Source organism: Tamandua tetradactyla, chromosome 2, assembly GCF_023851605.1.
Source record: "Tamandua tetradactyla isolate mTamTet1 chromosome 2, mTamTet1.pri, whole genome shotgun sequence".
Taxonomy (NCBI): Eukaryota; Metazoa; Chordata; class Mammalia; order Pilosa; family Myrmecophagidae; genus Tamandua; species Tamandua tetradactyla.
Window position 1 is genome coordinate 30943090 of NC_135328.1, and position 6000 is coordinate 30949089.

The following is a 6000-nucleotide window of genomic DNA, read 5'->3' on the forward strand; positions in this document are numbered from 1 at the left end:
CAACTATTATGGTATATGAGTCTATTTCCCTTTTCAGTGTTTGCAGTGTATTCCTCACGTATTTTGGGGCATTCTGGTTCGGTGCGTAAATATTTATGATTGTTATGTCTTCTTGTTTAATTTTTCCTTTTATTAGTATATAGTGTCCTTCTTTGTCTCTTTTAACTGCTTTACATTTGAAGTCTAATTTGTTGGATATTAGTGTAGCCACTCCTGCTCTTTTCTGGTTGTTATTTGCATGAAATATCTTTTCCCAACCTTTCAGTTTCAACCTATGTTTATCTTTGGGTCTAAGATGTGTTTCCTGTAGACAGCATATAGAAGGATCCTGTTTTTTAATCCATTCTGCCAGTCTATGTCTTTTGCTTGGGGAATTCAGTCCATTGACATTTAGTGTTATTACTGTTTGGATAATATTTTCCTCTACCATTTTGCCTTTTGTATTATATATATCATATCTGATTTTCCTTCTTTCTACACTCTTCTCCATACCTCTCTCTTCTGTCTTTTTGTATCTGACTCTAGTGCTCCCTTTAGTATTTCTTGCAGAGCTGGTCTCTTGGTCACAAATTCTCTCAGTGACTTTTTGTCTGAGAATGTTTTAATTTCTCCCTCATTTTTGAAGGATAATTTTGCTGGATATAGGAGTCTTGGTTGGCATTTTTCCTTTTTAGTAATTTAAATATATCATCCCACTGTCTTCTAGCTTCCATGGTTTCTGCTGAGAAATCTACACATAGTCTTATTCGGTTTCCCTTGTATGTGATGGATTGTTTTTCTCTTGCTGCTTTCAAGATCCTCTCTTTCTCTTTGATCTCTGACATTCTAACTAGTAAGTGTCTTGGAGAATGCCTATTTGGGTCTATTCTCTTTGGGGTGCACTGCACTTCTTGGATCTGTAATTTTAGGTCTTTCATAAGAGTTGGGAAATTTTCAGTGATAATTTCTTCCATTAGTTTTTCTCCTCCTTTTCCCTTCTCTTCTCCTTCTGGGACACCCACAACACGTATATTTGTGCACTTCATATTGTCCTTGAGTTCCCTGATACCCTGTTCAAATTTTTCCATTCTTTTCCCGATAGTTTCTGTTTCTTTTTGGAATTCAGATGTTCCATCCTCCAAATCACTAATTCTATCTTCTGTCTCTTTAAATCTATCATTGTAGGTATCCATTGTTTTTTCCATCTTTTCTACTTTATCCTTCACTTCCATAAGTTCTGTGATTTGTTTTTTCAGTTTTTCTATTTCTTCTTTATGTTCAGCCCATGTTCTCTTCATGTCCTCCCTCAATTTATCGATTTCATTTTTGAAGAGGTTTTCCATTTCTGTTCGTATATTCAGCATTAGTTGTCTCAGCTCTTGTATCTCATTTGAACTATTGGTTTGTTCCTTTGACTGGGCCATATTCTCAATCTTCTGAGCCTGGACAGTTACCTTCTGCTGCTGGCGTCTGGGCATTTAGTCAGATTTCCCTGGGTGTCGGACCCAACAAGGTTGTAATATTTTTCTGTGAAATCTCTGGGTTCTGTTTTTCTTATCCTGCCCAGTAGGTGGTGCTCGTGGCACACGTTTGTCTGCTGGTCCCACCAGTCAAAGGTGCTGTGGGTCCTTTAACTTTGGAAAACTCTCGTCGTCCGGGAGGTTCGCTAGCCGAAGCGGCTTGGAAGAGTGCCAGCCGGCCCAGGGTCTGAACGCAGGGAGGGTCGCTGGCTGCCGCAGCCCGGGAAAGTGCCCGTCCGAATTTCCTAGTCGGCCCGGGGCGCGAAGCGTGGTGGGAGGGCACCAGCCGCAGCGGCCCGCCCGGGAGAATGCACGTTCCTGGGGAGTCACGGGTTTGGAAGGGACCCCCCCCGTCACCGTTCTCCGTGGCCTGGGGATTTCCGATCCAATTCTCTCAGTTGGTCTGGGGGGCCGCGCGTGGTGTGGGTGCCAGCCGCCGCGGTTTGAGGGGACCGCCTGTCCAATTCTCCCAGCCGGCCCAGGAAGGGGGAAGGGAGTGACTCCGGCCGCTTGCCGCCCCGCCCGGTGAAGCCCGCGCCCCTCGGCGATCTCACCAGAGCGGGTTCTCTCAGCCAGCCAGCCGTTCCAGGATGGGGTACGCTGTCTTTTTTATCTCTGTCATGGCTTTGGGAGCTGTTCTGTATCGTTTCTATTCCCCTAGTAGCTGTCCTGGAGGAGAAACTCAGCTTTCTGAAGTGGCATCTGTCTCAAAGAATATATGGCCTTGGAGCCACGCTGCAGCTATGTTTCTCGGGAGAGGGACTTCACATATCAGTGCCTCAATTTCCCCAACTGTAGGAATGTTCCAATCACAACCACTTGGCAGAGAGGATATGAAGAGTCATTGAAATGAAGCCTTTAAAGCACCTGATCCCTTTTGGTAGATGCCGCCGCTGACCACGGACGCCTGTCCGCGTGCCCGCCCCCAGCCCGCTGACCACTGCCCACTCCTCACTCCTAGCTCCTGCGATCCGGGCGCTGCTGGGCAGCCGGTGGATGTGCTCCTCAGATGGGGCTGCACCTCCGAGACCCCGGGCGGCGGCGGCAGAAGGCGCGGGAGCCTAGACTCAGTCTTTACGTTTGTAAATCATCTGCTAAGCTCTGCCCTTGAAAGATAGATAGCTCTGCCTCTTTTTTTTTTTTCTTGCATGAGCAGGCACCAGAAATTGAACCCAGGTCTCAGTATGGCATGGCAGGGAAGAACTGTGCCACTGAGCCACTATGGCCCACCCTCTACCTCCTTTCCTTTTGATTTATATAAACTTATGTTCATAATGTTTTCTTTTCTGTTTTGAACTTACTATTAACCCTGTTTTCTAGTCTATCTTGAATTTACTATCTGAAATTACCTCATCTCCCCTTGTTAGAATCCTTAAAAACCTCAATTCCACTTTGTTTGGGAAGACAAATTTGGAACCATTAGGCTTTCTGTTCCCCTGCTACACATGTAGTAATAAACTCTTTCTGTCTTTGAAACCCCAGTGTCTCAGAAATTGGTTATTGAGTGCAATGGACAGAAGAATCCGTGGTCTTTGTCCGGTAACAGTAGCCCTACAAATCTGGGAAAAGTAAACAGCTGAAGGTGGCACCAGGAAGTAGGATGTGGAGAGGTCCAGAGTCCTGAGCTGGGGAACAAGACAACCTGAAGGTTTGCTCAGTAGATTACGGATTTGGTTTGACCAGGTGGTGAAGTGGCTGATGCCAGCAGCATCCAAAACCTGCCATGGACTCTGGGTAAGGAGAGAGGGCCACCTCTTTCCCCAGATCAGCTCAGGGAGTGTGGGGCATGTGGCAAGGAGGGGCTGGGCATAGTGCTGGGCCTCACACATCTACATGCCCACTGGAGTACAGGGGTAGAGAGCATCACTCTGCAGGAGGGCCAGAGTCAACAGAAGACTGTGTCTGGGGTTTGGGTCACAAACTGGATGTAGAAGGGACCATTGGGGCTCAGAACCTGCCCATTAGCAAACCAGTCCTTGCCAAGGCCTCATCTGAGCTCTGCTTCTCCCCATTCTCCAGCTGTAGACCCACATCAGAAAGTTTGGTGAGCAGCCTGCTAGATGTGTTCTTTGAATTCAATCCTCTTTGCCAAGTTCCTGGGTAGTTGGGGTCAGCTGCATCCCTGCCCTTTGGGAGGACAATGGTAGTGGGAAGAAGAGACCTCCACATGGCACAAGCAAAGTGAGGCAGTATCTTGGGGGATGAGGTAAAGTTTGGGGGTCCTTTAGAGCCCCAACAGGCTGAGGAGGACAGATTCAGTCCCCTCATTGGTCAGATATTTAAGAGCTATCAACAGCAACCCAACCCATCCCAGCACTCATGGGCTCCAGTGGGAGGCAGCCAGGAGTGAGAGAAAGAGAAATAAGTGAGTCTTTGACGAAGAACGACAGAGATGGTCACACCATAGATAATATTCCATCTTTATCCACTTTTCAGTTGATAGACACTTGGGTTGTTTCCATCTTTTGGCAATTGTGAATAATGCTATGAACTTCAGTGTGCAAATGTTTATTTGTATCCCTGTTTCAGATCATCTGGGTATATACCGAGAGGCAGGATTGCCGAGTCATAAGGCATCTCTTTCCTTAGCTTCCTGCAGAACCTCCCAACTGCCCTCCACAGAAGCTGTATCATTTCATATTCCCACCAGCAGTGAATAAGTGCTCCAAATTTCCCTACTTTCTCCCCAGCACTTGCAGTTTCGTGTGTATTTAATAGCAGCCATTCTAGTAGTTATGAAATGATATCTCATTGTGATTTTGACTTACATTTCAATAATAGCTAATGAACCTGGGCATTTTTTTTAATGTGCTTTTTAGCCATTTCTATTTCCTCTTTGGGAAAATGTCTCCTCATGTCTTTTGCTCCTTTTTAAATTGGGTTGTCTGTCTTTATATTATTGAGTTGTGTGATTTCCTTAGATACTCTTGATATCAAACTGTTATTAAATATGTGACTTCCAAGTATTTTTTCTTACATGAATCATCTGACTTTTCACCATTTTGACAAGGTCCTTTGAAGCACAGAAGTTTCCAGATTTTGAGGAAGTCCAATTTATTTTTCCATGGGTTGAGGTCTCTGAAAAGAAGAGGTGAGCAACGGGGTGGGAGTGGATAGGGCAGAATCCAAGGTAGGAGACTCCAACCGGCCCCTGGAAGAACAGGGCAGAAGCTAATAAAACACAGGTGTCACTGTAACTAGGGCAGGTCAATGTTTGGTAGTATCTGAAGCTTTCATCCCTTGGAAGGTACCACTTTGTTGAATGTAACGCAAAATTACTTCTCAGATTTTCCTGCAGCACACCCTGGCAGTGGGTCACTGCAACTTAATCTTCATGTCATTTCTTCAGGTTCGGTTGTCTCCCTTCCTGCCTTTGCAGACTAATATCATCACATGAACTCTACGGCCTGTTGCAGAACACAGGTGCTTACACTGACCACCTATCAGCCGTTGTATTCCCTCGATGTCTCAGTCATATCCTGGACAAGACCCAGTCACTCTCTTCTGTAATCACCTCCAGGAAGCCTGCTTGGGTTTTTGCACTCTTTGGAGAAGAAGCTTTTCTGTCCTCAGAATAAGTCCTCCTCATGTCTGGGTCAGTGTTTAGTATGTGAATATGCCACATGCTCAAAAAAGTCCAAAACCTGCTCCAAGGCCTCTCCATGTTGTTGGACATGCAGAAAGTGTTAAAAAATTGTTAGTTTAATGACCATGTAAATGTGAGGCAGCTGAAAGGCAGCATTATCTCCACTGAGCTGTTGGACATCAGGCAGCTCAAGTCACCCGTCTTAACCCAGGTGTCAGGGTTAAGTGATTTAGAGCTGCGAGGTCTGTCTGGGTATGATGTTTCCTGAGCAGCAGTTTTGACAAGTAGTTCAACTGTGAGCATTCCAGTTAGCATTCCCATACAGGAAGAAGACCACTGGCCATCCTAGTCCATGCATTGTGCAAATGAAGACATTGAGGTATGCCTCCTCTCCCATGGGGGAATGTCAAGGATGTGGGCTTCAATGGGGTAGACATGTGCCCTCTAGAATTCCTTCAGATCTTATTTGCTGAGGTTGTCATGAGACCACCTGGACCTTGTCCTGTTTTTCATCCTCTTCTCCTCTTATCTGACACATCCTGAATCCTACACAACATATTCTTTGCGTTCTTCTCATAACATACTCCCTAGCCTGCTTCCTCCATGGCCAGCCTCACTGGCAGCATTTTCACTCTGGGAAAAGGACAAGAGTTTGCCTATCTGAAAGACACCCCTCCCAAAAACCACGTTTCCTTGTTTGATTTCTCTTTGAGGCTGTGCCTTGAGAATATGTCCTTGGACTCTTCTACAAAGCTCATACCTTAGCTTCAGCTTGACATAGGCTGTCCATAGCCAAAGCTCTTTTGCCCAGTTGTGTCTGATTCTAATTATAATGTAAAACCATAGGAAGATGTCATGCCAAAGACCATCCTATCTAAAGTCCATTTAGTTTCAACTTCTTCATGGTGCTGACCC